General features: G+C 46.3%; 1 pseudogene; it reads left to right on the top strand.

Moving 5' to 3' along the window:
• The first annotated feature begins 670 nt into the window (after nt 1–670).
• The window catches only part of LOC120031870, a 59,870-nt pseudogene continuing 37,290 nt past the window's right edge, over nt 671–23,250 (top strand).

Here is a 23,250-nt window from a genome sequence, read left to right as displayed (position 1 = left end):
ACTGCGCCTGCCTGGAATACAGGTGTTCTTTGGTCAAATATGGACGCAGAGCACATGATGCACAGTGAGCAGATTGTCAACACTCGCGACTTCATCATTTCAGTTAAATGCACCCCCACCTCGGGAAAATTGGTATTCGGTGGAAGATGAGGTTGTAGCCTTGACAACTACGGTTGTGGCCGCTTCTGTGAAGGGGGATCTCAGCCGCTCTCCGTAGACTTTAGCATTTTTCATGGATTATTCATCTCTGTGCGCCCTCAGTCGAATGCAGTTCTGACCGTAGGATGTTTGTTTAGCCTACTATGGCTGTAGAGTATTTGCTAAATGCATGGCCGTTTCGAATTAACACCCGGTGATTATTACATGCTGTTATCTCAGTGATCATTCATTCAGAAGATTCCTCCTCAGTATTATTCGTAATATCTCTCGGATACCCAGCCTACCATTCAATAAAGATAAGGAAAACGGTGGCGGACCCAAGCACAGTGCAAGCTGCGAGGCTTTAGTAGGCTAAACACTCGCCCAGAAGGGAGCAGTTTAGTCGGGGAGATCATGTCACATTGACGCGGCCGGGATGTGCTCTGTGCTTGATTAAAGCTCTGTGTGTGAACAGTTCGTAAATATAAAAACCTTTAGAGACTGAATGATGGTGCCTGGGGCTCCTACAACCATGCTTCCCGCTTCCGAGGCTGCCACAATCTACCAGACCAACTACGTGAGGAACTCCCGCGCTATCGGGGTTCTGTGGGCTATCTTCACCATCCTCTTCGCTATAGTCAACGTGGTGTGCTTCATCCAGCCCTACTGGATCGGAGACGGGATGGACACGCCGCAGGCCGGCTACTTCGGCCTCTTCCACTACTGCATCGGAAACGGGCTGTCCCGGGACCTGACGTGCCAGGGCAGCTTCATGGAGTTCAGCACCATCCCCTCCGACGCCTTCAAAGCCGCGTCCTTCTTCATCGGGATGTCCATGGCGCTGGTCATCGGATGCATCGGCTGCTTTACGTTATTCTTCTTCTGCAGCACAGGCACGGTCTACAAGATCTGCGGCTGGATGCAGCTGGCTGCGGGTAAGTTCCCTCCGTCTGCATATTGATTCCTTGAAGGGTAAAGGAGTTCAGAACTTCAGCAGTTCTACAACAAGAGATAAATCTCTGTATTCCAGCTGTTCAATCAGCCAGGTAGGGGCAATTATAACAATGTGTTAAAGCTAGAATCCTTAGTTGCTACATCCATTCTTGGACTTTTAAATTATAGGCTGCCAATTGATTCTTGAAGAATATAACTGATAAATGCCTCATGAGTTTAGTTCAACTGTCTCGCCCCATCAGAACCCTAAATATATACGCTTGTTTTACTCCAATGTTTGTAAACAACGTAAATGTAAACAAACACTGTATGGCCTAAAAACATGGTTAAAACTATGCATTCGATATCATTGGTGGTTAGTCCTTGCATCTATAGCTCTGTCTATGAATTTTAGAGTGGTTACATTTCTCCAGCCCAATCCCTTAGATTTTTTGCAGAACGGGCAGGGATGCCCTTTGCTATTATTTAAATTAAGGATTCTAGCTTTAAGTGTGGTTTATAGTGTTATACTTGACGTCAGTTTTATAATAAGTGTATGTCGGGGGTTAAGTACGTCGGTTAAGCAAACATATTTCTATAAAATGAGCAAAAGCTCCTTGCAGATGACAGCCATGTTCGTTTATCCGTCTTAAATCATCAAACACTGTCGCACTATCTTTAAAACATATATTAATGGAGCAAAGACAACCACAAAAAATACAGCCAGACACGCAAACCACACCGGCCAAGTTGCATGTACAAGCCTTGCAAAAATGAATTAACACACGCATCTGTCAAGCGCAAACGTGGTTCTATTTGAGATTATCCAGGTGCTGCAAGTCCCCTCCTTATTGTATGTCAGGAAGATACAAACCCACATAGATGCTTGAAAAACACACGATAAGAGATTAATTAAAAATAACTAAACACCAACTAGGTTTCCCGTTTTATCTGTAGATGAATCCTTGGAGTAGAGAAACACAAGATTATGTATGACTCCAGGTCAAAATTCTACAAAGAACCATCTTAAAGGAGGACCATATGAATGTTAGGTAAAATAACAACCCAATGTTAATCTCCCAGCTAAATATCCATTAATGTTTCATGTGTTTGGAGCCACCCAAAATTAATATAATTGATGCACAGTTGATTTGAGTTTTAACCTGCATGTCATGATTGCATTTTGTCAGATGTACAAAATCCCAGTGGCGTACTCCCGTGGTGTAGTCTGCATGTAATGCTCTCTCATACATCAGAATTTACCCAAGCTTGTAAAAAGCATCACAGTGAAAGTTACTTTGCAGAATTTAAGCTGGTAAAGAATGCACACAGACTCTAGATTGTGGCTTTAAAGCGGGTGCATACAATCAACCAGTGATCAATCAAAGGCAATGATCCTTCAACTCATCTCTGTAACACAAACCACTGATTAAAAAACATAATGAATGGTGTTAATGCTGCTTGACAGATGTTGGTCTGAGAACCACAACACCATCCATCTGTATAGCTGCAGGAGCCTCTCTGTAAATTCACGTTGAACATAAACACCAGCATGGAGATTATCTAGAGAATTCCACAGCATTCTCATCCCAGACTGAGTTAAAACAGAAGCCCTGGCCAATGAGCACAGCCTGGGTGTTCATATCAGCACCTTGTTTTTCCACATGAAAGAAAGACACTGCTTATCGCTCAGTGGTGGGAGTGAGTCAGTGGTAACCACTTGGTTGGTTTCCCTCTCTCACAGGGAAGAGCCCATATCCACAAAATGATCTCTGAGTAGGAGTGCTGATCTAGGATCAGTTTAGCATTTTAGATCATAATGAGTATGATTATATGGACAGAGCCTAGATCAGCAGGCCTACTCTGAGATGTTCTGGATACGGTCTTCATAATCCGGTACAGATCTGATCATGTTCAGACTATACAGGGGGTGATCAACAAACTGACTAACATGGCCTGTATGATGCCTAAAAACACACTTTACTAAACATATTGTAAATATTTACGTCATTTAAATTAAGATTCTTTTTTTTCATGATCTCTGCCAAGTAACGGGGCCTTTTCACCAATGAGATTCTCCAAAAATACAGGTGACAAATATGTTTTATGAACTCAACAGTCTGTGCCCCCCCCCCCCCCCCCATAGGCTCTGTCAAGAAATATGACATCACAATGTACCATACCGCAAGGCTGCAGAGCGTGGCTTTATGGAGTGCTGTGTGGGGAGGAGTCAACATTGGCGATGACAATGAGAGGTCTGAATGCTCGGGGCCTGTTGGCTGCTCATTGCTTCCTTGTCTTTTATTGATCCATCACAGCACTTTGCTCGTGGCAATGACATGCATCATCAGCATTCAGGCAATCTCTGCCTCATTCAACTCACTCACTGAATCTCTATCTCTCTCCATTCTCCTTCTCTCAGATATGTCATGTTGAGGTCACTGTGAAATTGGCTATTAAGACGTTCCTGGGGAGTAGTAATTGGAAATATAGTGTACTTTTATTTTCTCATTGCAGCCACAGATCCCAGGTTTGATTGTCAAATCCTTCTAGGCTCAGTGTAGTCAGACTTCTATCCAGGAGTAACTGGCTGTTGTGAGTGTCTGTCAAAGACGGCACATAGCGAAGAGGCACCTCTCCTTAAAAGCAGAGGAGAGGCTGAACATCTGATGAGAACAATCCACCTGCAGGCATTTGAACAGCAACGCTAGAACAGTGCTTTCAAAATGTCTGCTTCTGTGCAGGTGTGTTTTCAAGGAAATGTACATGAAACCAACTGACATGTTCCCGCCCCTGCAGGCTGCAGCAATACAATACCTAAAGAAGTCTCCTTACTACGATTAACACTCTTGAATAATCTGCTTAACTGGCCCACTGCACACAGCACTTCTCAGGTAGACATGCCCAGTCTGCACTCAGTAGTTGTCTGCAAACTGGAGCAGCTGGACAATCCGCCCTGCCTCCCTCCAGCCTCCCTCTCGCTCCCTTCCCCCTTGCATCGCCTTGACCACCCCCTCACTGTGGACCAATTAACTCCCAAACTAAAACTGACAGGCAGCCCCCTCCATGACAACCACACTGCATGGTCGGTCGATGATAATCACACTCATCCTGTGACAACTTCCACCAAATGCCAGGCGCTTCTCCACTCTAGTGGAGGATGTGATGGATGGGTCGGCTCTGGCAGCATGACAATGCCTGCCTGTCTGGCTCTAGTGAGGAAGCAGATTGGTGCTCGGCTCGCCATCCTGGATGGAAACAAGAACTCCGCTGACCATCCCTATTTCCGACCCTCACCAAGGCAAATGCCTGAACACACAGGAAGGTGATTATCATTCATGTATTCGGCAGGGGCTCCATGCTCAGTTTGGATATGGCTTCCACAAGCAAACAAAGGAACCAGGGGGGCTCTTGAGTGTGTTGTGGAGGCATTTCAACGACCTGTTTCCTGGCTCTGTTTGGACCACTAGGCTGCCCGTACGGGTAAGTGGCCGCACATTGCTGCACTCAGTACTGGTCCAATGGGCCCCCTGAGACAGAAGCTGGCATTAGCATCAAACATTAAAAGGCCCATTTGGTTCCTCGTGGTTTATTGATCCAGAGGTTTCTGTGCAGAACAGAACAGCACAAAGCTCCACTAATGGGAGACAGCTGCTGTCACCGTCTGGCTCCTCTGCTGCTTACAGGCAGTACTGTTTGTTTGTCTATTTATTCAGGTGTGCGTGTGTGTGTGTATGTGTGTGTGTGCGTGTGTGTGTGCTCTCTTTACCGTGTCTTTAATTTATCATAGGTGTGGGCCAACTCGTGCCTATGCATGAGATTGCATGATTTGGCATTTAAATACACACAGTCTGTTCAGCACTCATACAGTACTGTGGCTGTTGGGGATCTTTGCACAGTGTGGCTCTCCATTTCTCACAATTCTTTAAAATAGAGGCAAGTGAGAGACGCCTTGTTGGGGGAAAGAGAGGAGGTGGATAAGAGATGTCAACTAAGGGATGGGATGAAGACCAGCAGGGAGGAAAAGATAAAAGCACATTAAAGAACATGGAAAGTGATGGTCACAAAGAAGGATTTGGAGAAAAAAACAGAGAGAAGAGTTAAAATATTGATGCTGAAAAGTACTATCAAGAGATGAGGTCAGGAAGAAAGCCATGCCATTAGAAGTTCAAGCTCGGGGCCCAGACAGATCTGGGACCAGGCTACATATTTCACCAATGTCTTTCTGAACTGAATATGACCTGCCATAAATGAGAGCTTATTTAGCCTCCCTCTCCACTCACAACTTTACAAGGTTGTGCACTAAGCCAGTGGGCAGTTGCTGTGTGTGTCATAGTACCACTAAAGTCAATAGCTAATAACATCAACCAGCTCTTATCCTTCCTATCAGTGGTAGCGTGATGGACTGGCTGGCTGGGCCTGAGATGATTTGGGAGATGATGTAACATGACCAAATGGGAGTTCCAGTTACACACACTCATTAGTCAGAGTTTTAGAGGACAGCAGTAGTAGTGTGGTGGGACATCAAGAGGAGTTGTGAATGGGGCTGATGAAAGCCGGCTCACTTCTCCAGCTCTTTGGAAGCCCATTGAGACTCCCACAGCATACTCCACAGATCAGAGACTCTCCCACAGCATACTCCACAGATCAGAGACTCTCCCACAGCATACTCCACAGATCAGACTCTCCCACAGCATACTCCACAGATCAGACTCTCCCACAGCATACTCCACAGATCAGAGACTCTCCCACAGCATACTCCACAGATCAGAGAATCTCCCAAAGCATTCTCCACAGATCAGAGAATCTCCCAAAGCATTCTCCACAGATCAGACTCTCCCAAAGCATTCTCCATAGATCAGAGACTCTCCCACAGCATACTCCACAGATCAGAGACTCTCCCACAGCATACTCCACAGATCAGAGAATCTCCCAAAGCATTCTCCACAGATCAGAGACTCTCCCAAAGCATTCTCTACAGATCAGACTCTCCCAAAGCATTCTCCACAGATCAGAGACTCTCCCACAACATACTCCACAGATCAGAGACTCTCCCACAACATACTCCACAGATCAGAGACTCTCCCACAGCATACTCCACAGATCAGAGACTCTCCCACAGCATACTCCACAGATCAGAGACTCTCCCACAGCACACTCCACAGATCAGAGACTCTCCCACAGCACACTCCACAGATCAGAGACTCTCCCACAGCACACTCCACAGATCAGAGACTCTCCCACAGCATACTCCACAGATCAGAGACTCTCCCACAGCACACTCCACAGATCAGAGACTCTCCCACAGTATACTCCAGACAGAGAGAAAAAGGGCCCACCCCTCTATCTCTCTCCTCTTTAACTCATCCCTCTCTCCGTTCCCTCCCCATTCAGCAAAGCACCGGACCAGGCCCCGCTGTCAGCCACACACACGCCATCCTTTTAGAGAGTAATGTTATGTACAATGAGCCAATGGACATTTAAGCCTCCAATGCAGTCATCAGGAAGTTAGATGGTGTGCCTGCCAGGCATGAAATGTGTGCTTTCTCAAACCCTGCTCCCAAATGATCAGCATAGCATGACTCTTAATAGAACTGTCAGCTGGTAAATAAATCAGAAAGCAGACGTTGTGCGTCAGGAGGTGTGAAGGCGTCAGAGCAGGAGGTGTTTTATGTCTCTTCCTGTGGATTAGAGGTGGCAGATACAGTGCCAGATTTAGGATGTCATTCTGACACATCCTGTACCTGCCAACGACCCATAAGATGGGTTTGTGCTAAGAGGAGAGAATCTCCCATGCTTGTGCATCTGCGACGTCTTTAGATGCCATGATTGGGATTTGCTTCAATAACATTCCATTACTAGATCTGGTGGTTTATATGCAGTCTTGTTATTCAGATGTGGGAAATTGTTTTAAAGGTGTTGTGATCTTATCGTATTGGTGCACACAATTACTTTGATAAAATAGCTCGTCAATTTTTCATGAGTTTGATTGGCAGCTGTGATGGAGGACTTGCTAGGCCTGTTAGAAATAAAGTGAGAGTGACATCTCTGATTGAAGAGTTGCATAATCTTTTGGGACTAAACCGTGACGGACTTATGATTTAGATATAAGAGGGTGACGATAAGAAGGTGACGAGAGAGAGAAATGTAAAGCAGAAGAGAGGTTTGAAAGACAGCCGATTCCAGAGAGCCACATCTAACATAACATGTCAATGCAAATCCCTAAAGAACAGTTAGTCCTCTGGGAGTACAACATAGCCTCATTCACAATGGGTTCTAACACTCAACTATCTTATGATCAATTTCCTGCCAATCAAATGTGCTTGATATGGAGTGCAAGCATCAGCCATACTGACAGGGAAAATTCAGAGCAATGTTATATTTGATGGAGGCCTATCTGTCAATACGCTGTTAACTTGAGTTTGACTTCAGAGATTTTCGTAACCACAGGTACTCTGACTCTACTGCATCATTAAACCAACTTCCAGTAAGGTAGTCATTTAAATGCTCTAAGAGCTATTAAAGTGGGTTCCTGCACATCAGTGGATTTTCATTGTAGACCGGTGTAACGGGTGTCCTCCTCCTCTTCAGACGAAGAGGAGGAGTAGGGATTTGACCAAAACGCAGCGTTGTGATACGACATGAATATTTATTAAACAAGACGAAAACTAAACATACTTTAAGAATATACAAAATAATAAACGAAGTCAAACAGACCCGAACAAACGAACTTACATAACACGAAGAACGCATGAACTGGTACAGACGACACAAACGAACCAGTCCCGTGTGGTGCACAGACACAGACACGGAAGACAATCACCCACAAACAAACAGTGTGAACAGCCTACCTTTATATGATTCTCAATCAGAGGAAACGTCAAACACCTGTCCCTGATTGAGAACCATATAAGGCTAATTACCACTAACCTAAACATAGAAACACAAAACATAGAATGCCCACCCCAACTCACGCCCTGACCAACTAAACACATACAAATTAAACAGAAAACAGGTCAGGAACGTGACAGAACCCCCCCCCCCTCAAGGTGCGAACTCCGGACGCACCACCAAAAGTCTAGGGGAGGGTCTGGGTGGGCATCTGTCCACGGTGGCGGCTCAGGCTCTGGGCGTGGTTCCCATCCCACCATAATAAATCCCCGCTTTCTTATCCCCCTCACAATGACCACCCTCCAAATAACTCCACCTAAATTAAGGGGCATCACCGGGATAAGGAGCAGCACCGGAATGAGGGGCAACACCGGAATGAGGGGCAACACCGGAATGAGGGGCAACACCAGAATGAGGGACGGCAGCTCCGGACTGAGGGACGGCAGCTCCGGACTGAGGGACGGCAGCTCCGGACTGAGGGACGGCAGCTCCGGACTGAGGGACGGCAGCTCCGGACTGAGGGACGGCAGCTCCGGACTGAGGGATGGCGGATCCTGGCTGGATGACGGCTCTGGCGGATCCTGGCTGGATGACGGCTCTGGCGGATCCTGGCTGGATGACGGCTCTGGCGGATCCTGGCTGGATGACGGCTCTGGCGGATCCTGGCTGGATGACGGCTCTGGCGGATCCTGGCTGGATGACGGCTCTGGCTGGTCATGGCTGGATGACGGCTCTGGCTGGTCATGGCTGGATGACGGCTCTGGCTGGTCATGGCTGGATGACGGCTCTGGCTGGTCATGGCTGGATGACGGCTCTGGCTGGTCATGGCTGGATGACGGCTCTGGCTGGTCATGGCTCGCTGACGGCTCTGGCTGGTCATGGCTCGCTGACGGCTCTGGCTGGTCATGGCTCGCTGACGGCTCTGGCTGGTCATGGCTCGCTGACGGCTCTGGCTGATCCTGTCTGGCGGAAGGCTCTGGCTGATCCTGTCTGGCGGAAGGCTCTGGCTGATCCTGTCTGGCGGAAGGCTCTGGCTGATCCTGTCTGGCGGAAGGCTCTGGCTGATCCTGTCTGGCGGAAGGCTCTGGCTGATCCTGTCTGGCGGAAGGCTCTAGCTGATCCTGTCTGGCGGAAGGCTCTAGCGGCTCCTGTCTGGCGGAAGGCTCTAGCGGCTCCTGTCTGGCGGAAGGCTCTAGCGGCTCCTGTCTGGCGGAAGGCTCTAGCGGCTCCTGTCTGGCGGAAGGCTCTGAAGGCTCATGGCAGACGGGCGGCTTTGCAGGCTCATGGCAGACGGGCGGCTTTGCAGGCTCAGTACCGACGGGCAGTTCATGCGGCGCTTGGCAGACGGACAGTTCAGGCGCCGTTGGGCAGACGGGCAGTTCAGGCTCCTCTGGGCAGACGGGCAGTTCAGGCGCCGCTGGGCAGACGGCAGACTCTGGCCGGCTGAGACGCACTGTAGGCCTGGTGCGTGGTGCCGGAACTGGAGGTACCGGGCTAAGGACACGCACCTTCAGGCTAGTGCGGGGAACAACAACAGGGCACACTGGACTCTCAAGGCGTACTATAGGCCTGGTGCGTGGTACCGGCACTGGTGGTACCGGGCTGAGGGCACGCACATCAGGGCGAGTACGGGGAGAAGGAACAGTGCGTACAGGGCTCTGGAGACGCACAGGAGGCTTGATGCGTGGTGCCGGAACTGGAGGCACTGGGCTGGATACACGCACCACAGGGAGAGTGCGTGGAGGAGGAACAGGGCTCTGGAGACACACTGGAAACCTGGTGCGTGGTGTAGGCACTGGTGGTACTGGGCTGGAGCGGGGAGGTGGCGCCGGAAATACCGGACCATGCAGGCGTACTGGCTCCCTTGAGCACTGAGCCTGCCCAACCTTACCTGGTTGTATACTCCCCGTCGCCCGACCAGTGCGGGGAGGAGGAATAACCCGCACCGGGCTATGTAGGCGAACCGGGGACACCATGCGTAAGGCTGGTGCCATGTAAGCCGGCCCGAGGAGACGCACTGGTGGCCAGATGTGTAGAGCCGGCTTCATGGCACTTGGCTCAATGCTCAATCTGGCCCGGCCGATACGAGGAGCTGGTATGTACCGCACCGGGCTGTGCACACGTACAGGAGACACCATGCGCTCTACTGCGTAACACGGTGTCTGCCCGTACTCACGCTCTCCACGGTAAGTACAGGGAGTGGGCGCAGGTCTCCTACCTGACTTCGCCACTCTCCCTTTAAGCCCCCCCCCAAGAAATGTTTGGGGTTTACTCACAGGCTTCCAGCCACGTCTCCTTGCTGCCTCCTCAAACCACCGCTCCTGGGCTTTAGCTGCCTCCCTCTCTTCAACAGAGCGGCGATATTCCCCTGTCTGAGCCCAGGGTCCTTTTCCGTCCAATATTTCCTCCCATGTCCACGAGTCCTGGTTTCGCTGTTGAGCTCTCCCACGCCGCTTGGTCTTTGGTTGGTGGGTGATTCTGTAACGGGTGTCCTCCTCCTAGGGATTTGACCAAAACGCAGCGTTGTGATACGACATGAATATTTATTAAACAAGACGAAAACTAAACATACTTTAAGAATATACAAAATAATAAACGAAGTCAAACAGACCCGAACAAACGAACTTACATAACACGAAGAACGCATGAACTGGTACAGACGACACAAACGAACGAAGAAACGAAACAGTCCCGTGTGGTGCACAGACACAGACACGGAAGACAATCACCCACAAACAAACAGTGTGAACAGCCTACCTTTATATGATTCTCAATCAGAGGAAACGTCAAACACCTGTCCCTGATTGAGAACCATATAAGGCTAATTACCACTAACCTAAACATAGAAACACAAAACATAGAATGCCCACCCCAACTCACGCCCTGACCAACTAAACACATACAAATTAAACAGAAAACAGGTCAGGAACGTGACAACCGGCACTGTTGAACCACTAATTGAACTTTGTGATTTTTCAGGTGAAGGCTTTCCCAGGTGCATGTCGCGCTTCCTAAAGAGCTGTGTCTTTTTGGACAACCTTTTCTCCCGGTGTGTCAGCCTCGGTGCCAGAGGTGGATGGGGGTAACTCACTGTGTTCGCCCTGGTTCCGTGGCACCGGCCGGCTAGCGTTAGTGTTATTTCCTGCTGTTGCTCTTTCAATGGGGGGGGCGTTAATAATGGGATTAGGACGGGTCGCCTGACTGAGACGCTGGTACAGCTGACAGGAGAGATAACACAGCCTTTCCTAGAGGTCCTGCAGGATGCACGTGGTGTATGTGTCAGTCTGCTGTTGGCTACAGCAACACGTGGTGTATGTGTCAGTCTGCTGTTGCTGATGAAAGCTACAGCTCATTAACAGTACTAATCATGCTGATCCTAAAGCACCACAGAGGGACCTAGCACTAAGGAACATGGAGGGGGTGGTGGGTGAAGGAAGAAGATTGGCAACTCCAAGTCAGACACTCACAGTATGGATGAAAGAGTGGGGAGACAAGGTACTAAATAAAGTACTATACCAGTCAAAGGGTTTTTCTTTATTTGTACTATTTTCTACATTGTAGAATAATAGTGAAGACATCAAAACTATGAAATAACACATTTGGAATCATGTTTTAAGCAAAAAAGTGTTAAACAAATCAAAATATATTTTAGATTTTAGATTCTTCAAAGTAACCAGCCTTTGCCTTGATGATATATTTGCACACTCCTGGCATTCACTCAACCAGCTTCACCTGGAATGCTTTTTCAACAGTCTTGAAGGAGTTCACACATATGCTGAGCACTTGTTGGCTGCTTTTCCTTCACTCTGCGGTCCAACTCATCCCAAACCATCTCAATTGGGTTGAGGTCGGGTGATTGTGGAGGCCAGGTCATCTGATGCAGCACTCCATCACTCTCCTTCTTGGTAAAAAAGCCCTTACACAGCATGGAGTTGTGTTGGGTCATTGTCCTGTTGAAAAACAAATTATATTCCCACTAAGCAGCAGCTAGGGGTGGCAGTTAGCCTAGAGGTTAGAGCATTGGGCCAGTAACCAAACGGTTGCTGGATCAAATCCCAGAGCTGACAAGGTAAAAATCTGTTGTTCTGCCCCTGAACAAGGCAGTGAACCCATTGTTTCCCGGTATGCCATCATTGTAAGTAAGAATTTGTTCTTAACTGACTTGCCTATCATCTGTTCACCTACTCTGCGTCTCACAAAGACACAGCGCTTGGAACCAAAAATCAGACCTATGGACAGATTTCTAATGTCCATTGCTCATGTTTCTTGGCCCAAGCAAGTCTCTTCTTCTTATTGGTGTACTTTAGTAGTGGTTTCTTTGCAGCCCGAAGGCCTGATTCACGCAGTCTCCTCTGAACAGTTGATGTTGAGATGTCTCTGTTACTTGAACGCCGTGAAGCATTAATTTAGGCTTCAATTTCTGAGGCTGGTAATTCTAATAAACTTATTCTCTGCAGCAGAGGTAACTGGGTCTTCCTTTCCTGTGGCAGTCCTCATGAGAGCCAGTTTCATCATAGAGCTTGATGGTTTTTGCGACTGCACTTGAAGAAACTTTCAAAGCTCTTGGAATTTCCCGCATTGACTGACTTTCATGTCTTAAAGTAATGATGGACTGTCATTTCGCTTTCCTTATTTGAGCTGTTCTTGCCATAATATGGGCTTCGTCTTTTACCAAATAGGGCTATCTTCTGTATACCACCCCTACCTTGTCACAACACAACTGATGGCTCAAACGCATTAAGAAGGAAAGAAATTCCACAAATTAACGTTTAACAAGGCACACCTATTAATTGAAATGCATTGCAGGTGACTACCTCATGAAGTTGGTTGAGAATGCAAAGATTGTGCAAGGCTGTCATCAAGGCAAAGAGTGGCTACTTTGAAGAATCTCAAATTTTAAATATATTTTGATTTGTTTAACACTTTTGTTAACTGTGTGTGTGTGTGTAGCTGTGTGTAGCTGTGTGCAGCTTTGTCTGTGTATGTCTGTGTATTCCTACAAATTTGACAGTTATCCTTTGGGAGTTTTGCGTGCACAGTATTTGCCAGCACTACCTGGGTAATTAATCGTGGGTAGAATGAGCAATCTATGAGTGCTCTACAGTACTCTGCAAATGTTCTACTCTGCAATAGAGATATTGCTTAGTCTGCTACAGTGCCAGCATGCTACAGCAGGAAAATAATCCTGTAGCAATAGGAAATGTGAATTATTATGTGGATTATAATTAATGGACATTTTTGTAGGGGTTGATACATTTTTCGTAAGTAAAAATCTAAAGTGGAAATTACAAACATCCGAAGGCTTTTAATAAACTACAAGTTTTACATTTCCTGCATTGCAGTTAAGTTCTCCTGCAACAGGGTGATCAAATTAAGATCCTACATCTGTATCATCCGTCCCCAAGGGAGCGTCATTAAATAGCTAGGCTACCCACCACTGCACAAGGGATCAGAGACAAATCCCCCAGCAGGGGAAAGTGATAATCTCAAGGAGCATAAGCTTCTCCCAAGAAGAGAAAATACTGTCTCTCACTTTCTCTCTCCCTTCTCTCTCTCTGATACAACTCAGCTAACCCTGATCTTTGTGAGAGAAGCTTACTTATTTAAAGCAGGTGGGTTTCTGCCAAATGTAGAACTTAATTGTAGGTCACTTGTAGAAGTAGCTATCATATACTGTAGTATTGTGTAAAAATAAATTGACACAACTGACTTGCAATTTTGAAGTTTGTCTTACTGCAGCTAGGCAAAACCTTTTCGCTATGGTCAAGTGTTGACATATGTGCTCAAATAAAGCTATAAAAGAGCATTGGCAAGAACATCAAATGTCAGTGTTTGTCCTACATTCATTTAGCAGCGGTGCACCAAATGTCTGCCGAGACGCTTTTAAGATCAGAGTGGCACGTTAAAACGTCAGATCGTCCGAGAAACCTCCAAGGTAACTAGCTAGCTAGGTTGTAATCCTGGAAGTGTGTCCACCCCTATTCATAGATTTATAGATGTATGCCCTAGGAAGACCCCCCCCCACCTCTGGTGAAAGAAATCCTAGGGGAAACACTGAATGTGTAGATATTGGCTGGTGGTGGTGTAGGATTTAAGATGGCAGCAGTAGACATGTCAAGTGACAGACAGAAGTCTTTCCACGGTTCATTAAGAATTGATTACCCTGGTTCCATAGAGGTCATTAGTGCTGCTACAGAGAAGGAGCAGACCCTGAGGTCCTGATTGCAGCTCTGGCCCTGTCAAGCTCATCCTCCCCAGCGCTTAGAGATCTACATACCAACAACTTCATCTTCTACAGCAGGGGTTCTTAAACCTTTTCAGCGCGAGACCCAAGTGAGAAATTGACGATTCTCCCGTGACCCAAATCGTCATCCAACGACTCAAATTAATAATAAAATAGTGTGTGATGATAGATGTACTCTCATAACTGCGACCCACCTGTCACATGCCCAGGACCGACTTTGGGTCCCGACCCATAGTTTAAGAAATCCTGTTCTACAAGCAGGAGATTCCCTAACGCAGTCAGACAGCAGACAACCTGAAACAAGATAACCGCAGAACGTCAAATAACCATGGAAACGCTCTGCTGCAAACACCAACCGCTAAAGATAAGACTAGAAATCAGGGCATTTACTTTCAGAATTGTGTACTTAATGTTTACATGTATGTGTAAGACATGACTTTAACTTTGGTGTATCTAACAAGGTTTTCTCTATAGAGCCACAATTGAGTGACTTTCTCTGGGCTGAATTTCCCCCAGGTCTGTGAACCTTAGCAGAAAGAGCATTCACAATTGTGTTCTCACTGTCAGAATTGTTTATCCATAAAAAAAAAGCAGAATGCCGAGATGCAAAGTACATGACCTTGTAGAATGTGTTGAATCATCTTGAATCCCTTTCGGTCTTTTAGAAATGCGTGAGCCATATCAATAACACTGCGTAACTCTGGTTTGTGAATAAATTATAGTTGCGTCAAATATGAATGAAAGGCGTTTGGTATTTCAAGTTGCCCTGTGGGAGCAGTTTTAGATGAAATGCAATCATGAGTCGTGCAAATACATTCATATCTGCTGTAAGCAGGGGATAGCAGGTAGAAAATAAACTCAGTTGCTCTTTTGAATCACATGAACTCAAACACAATGCTGCAGCCCATTCCAGCAAGCAGCATCTCACTGCTCAACCACAGGTGAGAAGGTCTATAGAGACCTCTCTTCTCTCTCCCTGTCAGCTGTCTTGTAAAAAACCCAGTCCTGAGCATTTCCCTTCCTGACTTCATAATTAAGAAATAATGACAGTTTAGAGTTGTTTAATTATGACTAGAGGAAAAAGGGTAACAATTAACTACAGATAAAGACATGATGGCGCCGGAGGAGATGGCTCCCGTTTTACGGGCGTGTGTGTGCTTTTTCTCATTATTTGTACCTTATTTTCTACATAATGTTTCTGCCATCGTCTCTTATGACCGAAAAGAGCTTCTGGATATCAGGACAGTGATTACTCACCTCATACTGGACGAAGATTTTATTTTTTCACGAGTCGGACGCAAAGGATTTACTTCAGACACCTGACAAGACCCACATCCCCATCATTCGCATGAGGAAGAGACTGAGATATCGGGGACGTAGGTCGGGGTGCCTTGTAAGGATCCGTCGGTGAGTGAGGAATCCCCCTCTACCATCAGTCCTATTTGCCAACGTGCAATCATTGGATAACAAAATGGATGAGCTCCGATCAAGACTATCCTACTAACGGGACATTAAAAACTGTAATATCTTATGTTTCACCGAGTCGTGGCTGAACAACGACATGGATAACATACAGCTGGCTGGGTTTTCGTTCCATCTAATATTAATCTAATATTAAGGCATTCTCGAGGTTTTGCTCGCCTGAGGTAGAGTATCTCATGATAAGCTGTAGACCACACTATTTACCAAGAGAGTTTTAATCTATATTTTTCGTAGCTGTCTATTTACCACCACAAACCGATGCTGACACTAAGACGGCACTCAGCGAGCTGTATAAGGCCATAAGCAAACAATAAAATGCTCATCCAGAGGCAGAGCTCCTACTGGCCGTGGACTTTAATGCAGGGAAACTTAAATCCATTTTTACCTAATTTCTACCAGCATGTTAAATGTGCAACCAAAGGAAAAAAAACTCGAGACCACCTTTACTCCACACACAGAGACGTGTACAAAGCTCTCCCTCACCCTCCATTTGGCAAATCTGACCATAACTCTATCCTCCGGATTCCTGCTTACAAGCTAAAACTATAGCAGGAAACAGCAGTGACTCGCTCAATAAGGAAGTGGTCAGATGACGCAGATGCTAAACTACAGAACTGTTTTGCTAGCACAGACTGGAATATGTTCTGGGATTCTTCCGATGGCATTGAGGAGTACACCACATCAGTCACTGGCTTCATCATTAAGTGCATCGATGACGTTGTCCCCACAGTGACCGTACATACAGTTGAAGTCATAAGTTTACCAACACTTAGGTTGGAGTCATTAAAACGCATTTTTCAACCACTCCACAAATTTCTTGTTAACAAGTTGGTTGGGACATCTACTTTGTGCATGACACAAGTAATTTTTCCAACAACTGTTTACAGACAGATTATTTCATTTATAATCCACTGTGTCACACATGTGGATGTATTTCAAGGTCTACCTTCAAACTCTTAAGTGCTTGTAAGTTAACATTTCACTGTAAGGTTGTACCTGTTGTATTCGGCTCATGTGACAAATAAAATGGGATTTGATTTGAGGGTGTTCTGATTGAAATTGAGATCATTATTGTTAAAAATTCAGACCTTGGCCTACATGTGCCAACAAACAAACCACAAGACACACATGAAAACAGGTGTGAACAAGATCTGTTTGTTATGCTGGATATTCCTGAGGAGGCTTCAACACCCTAAAATGAGGGCTATGAAGCTCTCCATTAACATTGACTTGTATTGGCCATGTTGATAAACTATGACAAGCACATCTAGCATACAGCATGGTGAACTCTTCCCACCACCAAACATTCTGCTCTCAACCTGTTAGATAAAATCTCTGTTTGATCCATCAGTCCAGACAGTGTTGTTGTAGTCTAAGTAGTGATAGGCTATAGATGTATTGACCCCCACGTCTCCTCCAGTCTCTATGTCCCAGCCAGCGTTCAGAGGAGTTGGCTTTATAGATTTCCAAACTGTGTTTATCTCCTGGATCACCAGAGCCAAGCAAAGGAGACAGGGGTTTGATTTATCCCCCTCTTCTGGAGAGAGGAAGGGAAGAAGGAGGGAGGGAGGGACAGGGGCATGGTGAACCATTAAAAAAGCAGCGAGACAGCAGCAGCAGCAGCGCCGTGTGTGTGTGATGTTGGTGTGTCTGAGTTTGCTTTGTTAAGAGACTGTCGCACAGTTCCTGTTTCTGTCATGATCAGTCTCTCCAACCGGCTGGTTATGACACCTGGCTGTCATTTTTGGGTTCTGTTGTTGGGGGATTTTATGGTGAATGAATGAGATGCAGCGAGGGTAAGCCTACTTGGCCCAGTTACTCAGGTCTAGAAAACAACACCACTACCTGTAAACTGCTCATCTTCAAGAGACTGTGTGCTTGATATCTGACTGTGTGGGCAGTGGTGACTAGTCTCGTACTGGCCAAAGTTTTCAGAGACCTTTTAACTTTTTTATTCATTACTTCTCAGTCCTCGCCTGCGGCATCCATTTTAAGTTTCCACACCAATCAAAGGAGGACATAGGGCCAATCCTTTGATGTGCTGGACCTGGGAAGCCATCCGCTGTGTTGGAGAGCGTACGTCTCATCCTACTCATCCGGTCTCTCTCTTCCTACCCTGCTCCTCCTGGCCCATGGCTAATCAATCAGTCATTGTTTCGACCACCTCTTTCAAATGTAAACTAAAACCCAAGCCCTGAGGGCAATCTCATTCTCTATGTTATCCTCACATGGCCGCCTCATCATCTCTCAGCACTTTGACGCCCTTCATTTTAATCTGCTCATCAATCAATACATCATAATGGATTGAGTTTTCCTGGGCTTGGCTGGCATATTGTCGTGCCTCCAGCATGTATTACCCTAGCTAGCACCAAGTCTCTCCCCGTCTGGGAGAAGCAGCCTGTGAATCAAATGTATTTATATAGCCCTTCTTACATCAGCTGATATCTCAAAGTGCTGTACAGAAACCCAGCCTAAAACCCCAAACAGAAAGCAATGCAGGTGTAGAAGCACGGTGGCTAGGAAAACTCCCTAGAAAGGCCAAAACCTAGGAAGAAACCTAGAGAGGAACCAGGCTATGAGGGGTGGCCAGTCCTCTTCTGGCTGTGCCGGGTGGAGATTATAACAGAACATGACCAAGATGTTCAAATGTTCATAAATGACCAGCATGGTCAAATAATAATAATCACAGTAGTTGTCGAGGGTGCAGCAAGTCAGCACCTCAGGAGTAAATGTCAGTTGGCTTTTCATAGCCGATCATTAAGAGTATCTCTACTGCTCCTGCTCTCTAGAGAGTTGAAAACAGCAGGTCTGGGACAGGTAGCACGTCCGGTGAACAGGTCAGGGTGGCAGGTAGTCCTGAGGCATGGTCCTAGGGCTCAGGTCCTCCGAGAGAGAGAAAGAAAGAGAGAAAGAGAGAATTAGAGAGAGCATACTTAAATTCACACAGGACACAGGATAAGACAGGAGAAGTACTCCAGATATAACAAACTGACCCTAGCCCCCCGACACATAAACTACTGCAGCATAAATACTGGAGGCTGAGACAGGAGGGGTCAGGAGACACTGTGGCCCCATCCGATGATACCCCCGGACAGGGCCAAACAGGAAGGATATAACCCCACCCACTTTGCCAAAGCACAGCCCCCACACCACTAGAGGGATATCTTCAACCACCAACTTACTATCCTGAGACAAGGCCGAGTATAGCCCACAAAGATCTCCACCATGGCACAACCCAAGGGGGGGCGCCAACCCAGACAGGAAGACCATGTCAGTGACTCAACCCACTCAAGTGACGCACCCCTCCTAGGGACGGCATGAAAGAGCATCAGTAAGCCAGTGACTCAGCCCCTGTAATAGGGTTAGAGGCAGAGAATCCCAGTGGAGAGAGGGAAACCGGCCAGGCAGAGACAGCAAGGGCGGTTCGTTGCTCCAGAGCCTTTCAGTTCACCTTCACACTCCTGGGCCAGACTACACTCAATCATATGACCCACTGAAGAGATGAGTCTTCAATAAAGACTTAAAGGTCGAGACCGAGTCTGCGTCTCTCACATGGGTAGGCAGACCATTCCATAAAAATGGAGCTCTAAAGGAGAAAGCCCTGCCTCCAGCTGTTTCCTTAGAAATTCTAGGGACAATTAGGAGGCCTGCGTCTTGTTACCGTAGCGTACGTGTAGGTATGTACGGCAGGACCAAATCGTAAAGATAGGTAGGAGCAAGCCCATGTAATGCTTTGTAGGTTAGCAGTAAAACCTTGAAATCAGCCCTTGCCTTAACAGGAAGCCAGTGTATGGAGGCTAGCACTGGAGTAATATGATACATTTTTTTGGTTCTAGTCAGGATTCTAGCAGCCGTATTTAGCACTAACTGAAGTTTATTTAGTGCTTTATCCGGGTAGCCGGAAAGTAGAGCATTGCAGTAGTCTAACCTAGAAGTAACAAAAGCATGGATTAATTTTTCTGCATCATTTTTGGACAGAAAGTTTCTGATTTTTGCAATGTTACGTAGATGGAAAAAAGCTGTCCTTGAAACAGTCTTGATATGTTCGTCAAAAGAGAGATCAGGTTCCAGAGTAACGCCGAGGTCCTTCATAGTTTTATTTGAGACGACTTTACAACCATCAAGATTAATTGTCAGATTCAACAGAAGATCTCTTTGTTTCTTGGGACCTAGAACAAGCATCTCTGTTTTGTCCAAGTTTAAAAGTAGAAAGTTTGCAGCCATCCACTTCCTTATGTCTGAAACACAGGCTTCTAGCGAGGGCAATTTTGGGGCTTCACCATGTTTCATTGAAATGTACAGCTGTGTGTCATCCGCATAGCAGTGAAAGCTAACATTATGTTTTCGAATGACATCCCCAAGAGGTAAAATATATAGTGAAAACAATAGTGGTCCTAAAACAGAACCTTGAGGAACACCGAAATGTACAGTTGATTTGTCAGAGGACAAACCATTCACAGAGACAAACTGATATCTTTCCGACAGATAAGATCTAAACCAGGCCAGAACTTGTCCGTGTAGACCAATTTGGGTTTCCAATCTCTCCAAAAGAATGTGGTGATCGATGGTATCAAAGACAGCACTAAGGTCTAGGAGCACGAGGACAGATGCAGAGCCTCGGTCTGACGCCATTAAAAGGTAATTTACCACCTTCACAAGTGCAGTCTCAGTGCTATGATGGGGTCTAAAACCAGACTGAAGCATTTCGTATACATTGTTTGTCTTCAGGAAGGCAGTGAGTTGCTGCGCAACAGCTTTTTCTACATTATTTTAGAGGATGTAGGTGGTCAGCTGACCCCAGAGTTGAAGGGAAACATGACAGCCTATTGGTGGCCAGCCACAGAGACCGGGACCTGGCATAGGGGTCTAATAAACGACCAGCGGGGATGTTTTTCCTGGAGCACCCTGTCATTGTTAAGCACTAACACCCCTTGGGGAATTGCCCCCGAACAGTAATTACTGTGAAGGAAGGCAAATGCAGTCATATGAATGGGAAACTAGCCACTGGGCAAAAACTGGTTGAATCAACTTTGTTCCAATGTAATTTCAATTAATAAAAAGCATTGGGGTGACGTTAAATCAATGTGGAAAACTGATTGGATTTGCAAAAAGTAATTAACATAAGGGCATTGTGTTTTTTTCTCCCAACTTTTAACCTAAATCCAATGACATTGTGACATTTTTAATTTCACGTTAAATTTACGTTAGTTGACAACTCAACCAAAACTAGACGTTGAACTGACCGCTGTGTCCAGTGGGAAATTAGCACCAATTGTATGTGATACAGTGTATATTTAAAGGGATCTGGATCTCTTTAAGCCAAGACATTTTTATTAATTGGTGCAATATCTAAAGGACTGGTAGTACCGAGCTGAGCTGGTTTTGAGGAACAATGTTCCCGCTGTGAAAGAAACGGCTAATGATGTTGACAGAGTGTTTCTTTCAAAGCGTGCCCTGCCAAGACTGTGGGCAAAAAAAACTTGTACAAATGAGGTCTGTGTTGTGAGGACATCAAACGGCTACGGCACTCGCCAAGCAGCACAACAGCAGAGGTAGTTATCTGATAAACTTAGCACAGTATATTGGTCTCCGGGAAAGTGTGGTTGATACTCCAGGGAGTCTGGATGAGGACACGTTCTGTGTGCATTGCTGCACTTATGACTTACTATACAATCTCCCCTGGGTTCAAACAACATACTTCTCTTTAATGAGATACTTTAATGAGATCGTCTATGTTATAGCTTGTGGTTTAGCATTGTAGTTAAGTTATTTTTGTGTTGCGGTGTTGATCTAGCTGTAACCCAGTTTGTTTACACAGACCTATTTATGAGGGTTACGGCTCGGAGGATGCGTGGCTGAGAGAGAGATGCACTGTTTCACCGTTGTTCGCTGCCAGCTCTGCAGTCAATATTCTTTGGCTCGCTCACTCCCCTGGGTTGCCATGGATACGGCACACTACACGCTCGCTTCCTGCCTCTCCCTCTCTTGTTGCTGTGAGATGGGCAGGAACTCTCGGACACGGCGGGCGGAGACTGGTGTAGTGGTCAAAGAGGTTCCTGCTGGGAAGGCCCCGCTGGAGAGTTAAAAGGTGTGTTTCCATGGCAACCAGCCGGATATGGACCCGTCTGCCCTTTAAGCCGTTCCCTGCTGCCCTCGCCCCATGGGCACTGGTTGGCATCAAAGCCTTCCCTCTGATACAGTTCTGCCATGCATCACTGCTCACCAAGCACCTGCTGATCACTCTTGTTGATCATCATGACATACGATCAGAGTGGGCAGAGAGAGACAATGAGTCTGGCCCCCCTACACCGACAAAGAATCCACTGACAGTCCATCATTTAGCTTGGAAACTAGATTCAACCACTCACATCTCTCACTCTGTAGACATTTTCAGCTTTATAAACAAATTTAAATTCCACAATTATTTCAGTATTCCACTGTCTCTCTGTGACACTGCTTCCAGATTCTCACTATTCTCACTATCCCTTTCAACATTCTCTTCCCACTTCAGATGAATTTTATTTTCATGATTACAGCACAACAGAGACGGTTGCATAAAGTGACAGTGCAAGATCACTCCCTCTATCCCCTCCTCTCTGTCCATCATTAGTCAGCTTGGTACTTCCAAACTGATCTCCAAGCAGTAGAGAGAGGATCACATCACATGTACCCTTCCGTCAGCCCAGATCAGAGGAATATTAAAACAATCCCATCAGCCAACTTCAAACGGTGCCAGGTGGGGGAAAAAAAACAGAGGACATCTAGAACATTCACAGGAACTGCCTTCGCCATCTTCCACTTCCAGAACCCTGTCACCAGATCTGAGGAACTTGGGAAAGAAAGGAAGGATCCACGCTGAATAGTGATGAAGTTCTGAAAATCTAATGGAGAGATGATGAGGCTATACTAGGGCCCGTCTCTTTCTGTTCAACTAAAAACTCAGGGAAAGGATTTTTGTTAGACATCAAGCATTGATGAGACACCTGGGTTGATTGGTGCAATGTAGAACTAACCCTGTGGGTGAATGATCTTGGAGGCTTGCAGCTCTCCATCAGAGTGGAGGAAATAGCTTTTCTATTGCTGCTCATTCAGCACAGTCAGTAAGCAGTCCCCAGTCTGTAGCTGGGTCCCATCCAAAAAGCCTTGTTACTTTATGATACTATACTACTAGTACTCAGCTTCTACCTCTCATTGCCTCTAATGGAAGCGCATCAAAACATTATTATCATGCTGATTTTCTTCTCTTCTTCATCTCTACTCACATGATTACACAGTGCGTCAACAAATGTTGTTTTCCCTGTGAGGCTGCATTTCTTGTCACTGTGGCTCCCCGTTGGCAGGTGCTCGATACTCGGCGGGTCTGCCGCCGGTAATTAATTGGAACACCTGTTCCCAATCACCTCTTCTGCTCTTCCGCCCTAGAGATTCATGGGAAACAGTGTCCTCTGTGCAATGTGTAGGGCTACTGTAATACTACAGCTCTTTATGAGTATGATAAAGGGCTAGTCATATCTGAGCGAGGGGTTGAGTGTGAGTGTCCGTGGCTCATTAGTAGGGATTGA

This window comes from Salvelinus namaycush, chromosome 38, assembly GCF_016432855.1.
Source record: "Salvelinus namaycush isolate Seneca chromosome 38, SaNama_1.0, whole genome shotgun sequence".
Taxonomy (NCBI): domain Eukaryota; kingdom Metazoa; phylum Chordata; class Actinopteri; order Salmoniformes; family Salmonidae; genus Salvelinus; species Salvelinus namaycush.
This window is presented reverse-complemented; position numbering and strand designations above follow the sequence as displayed.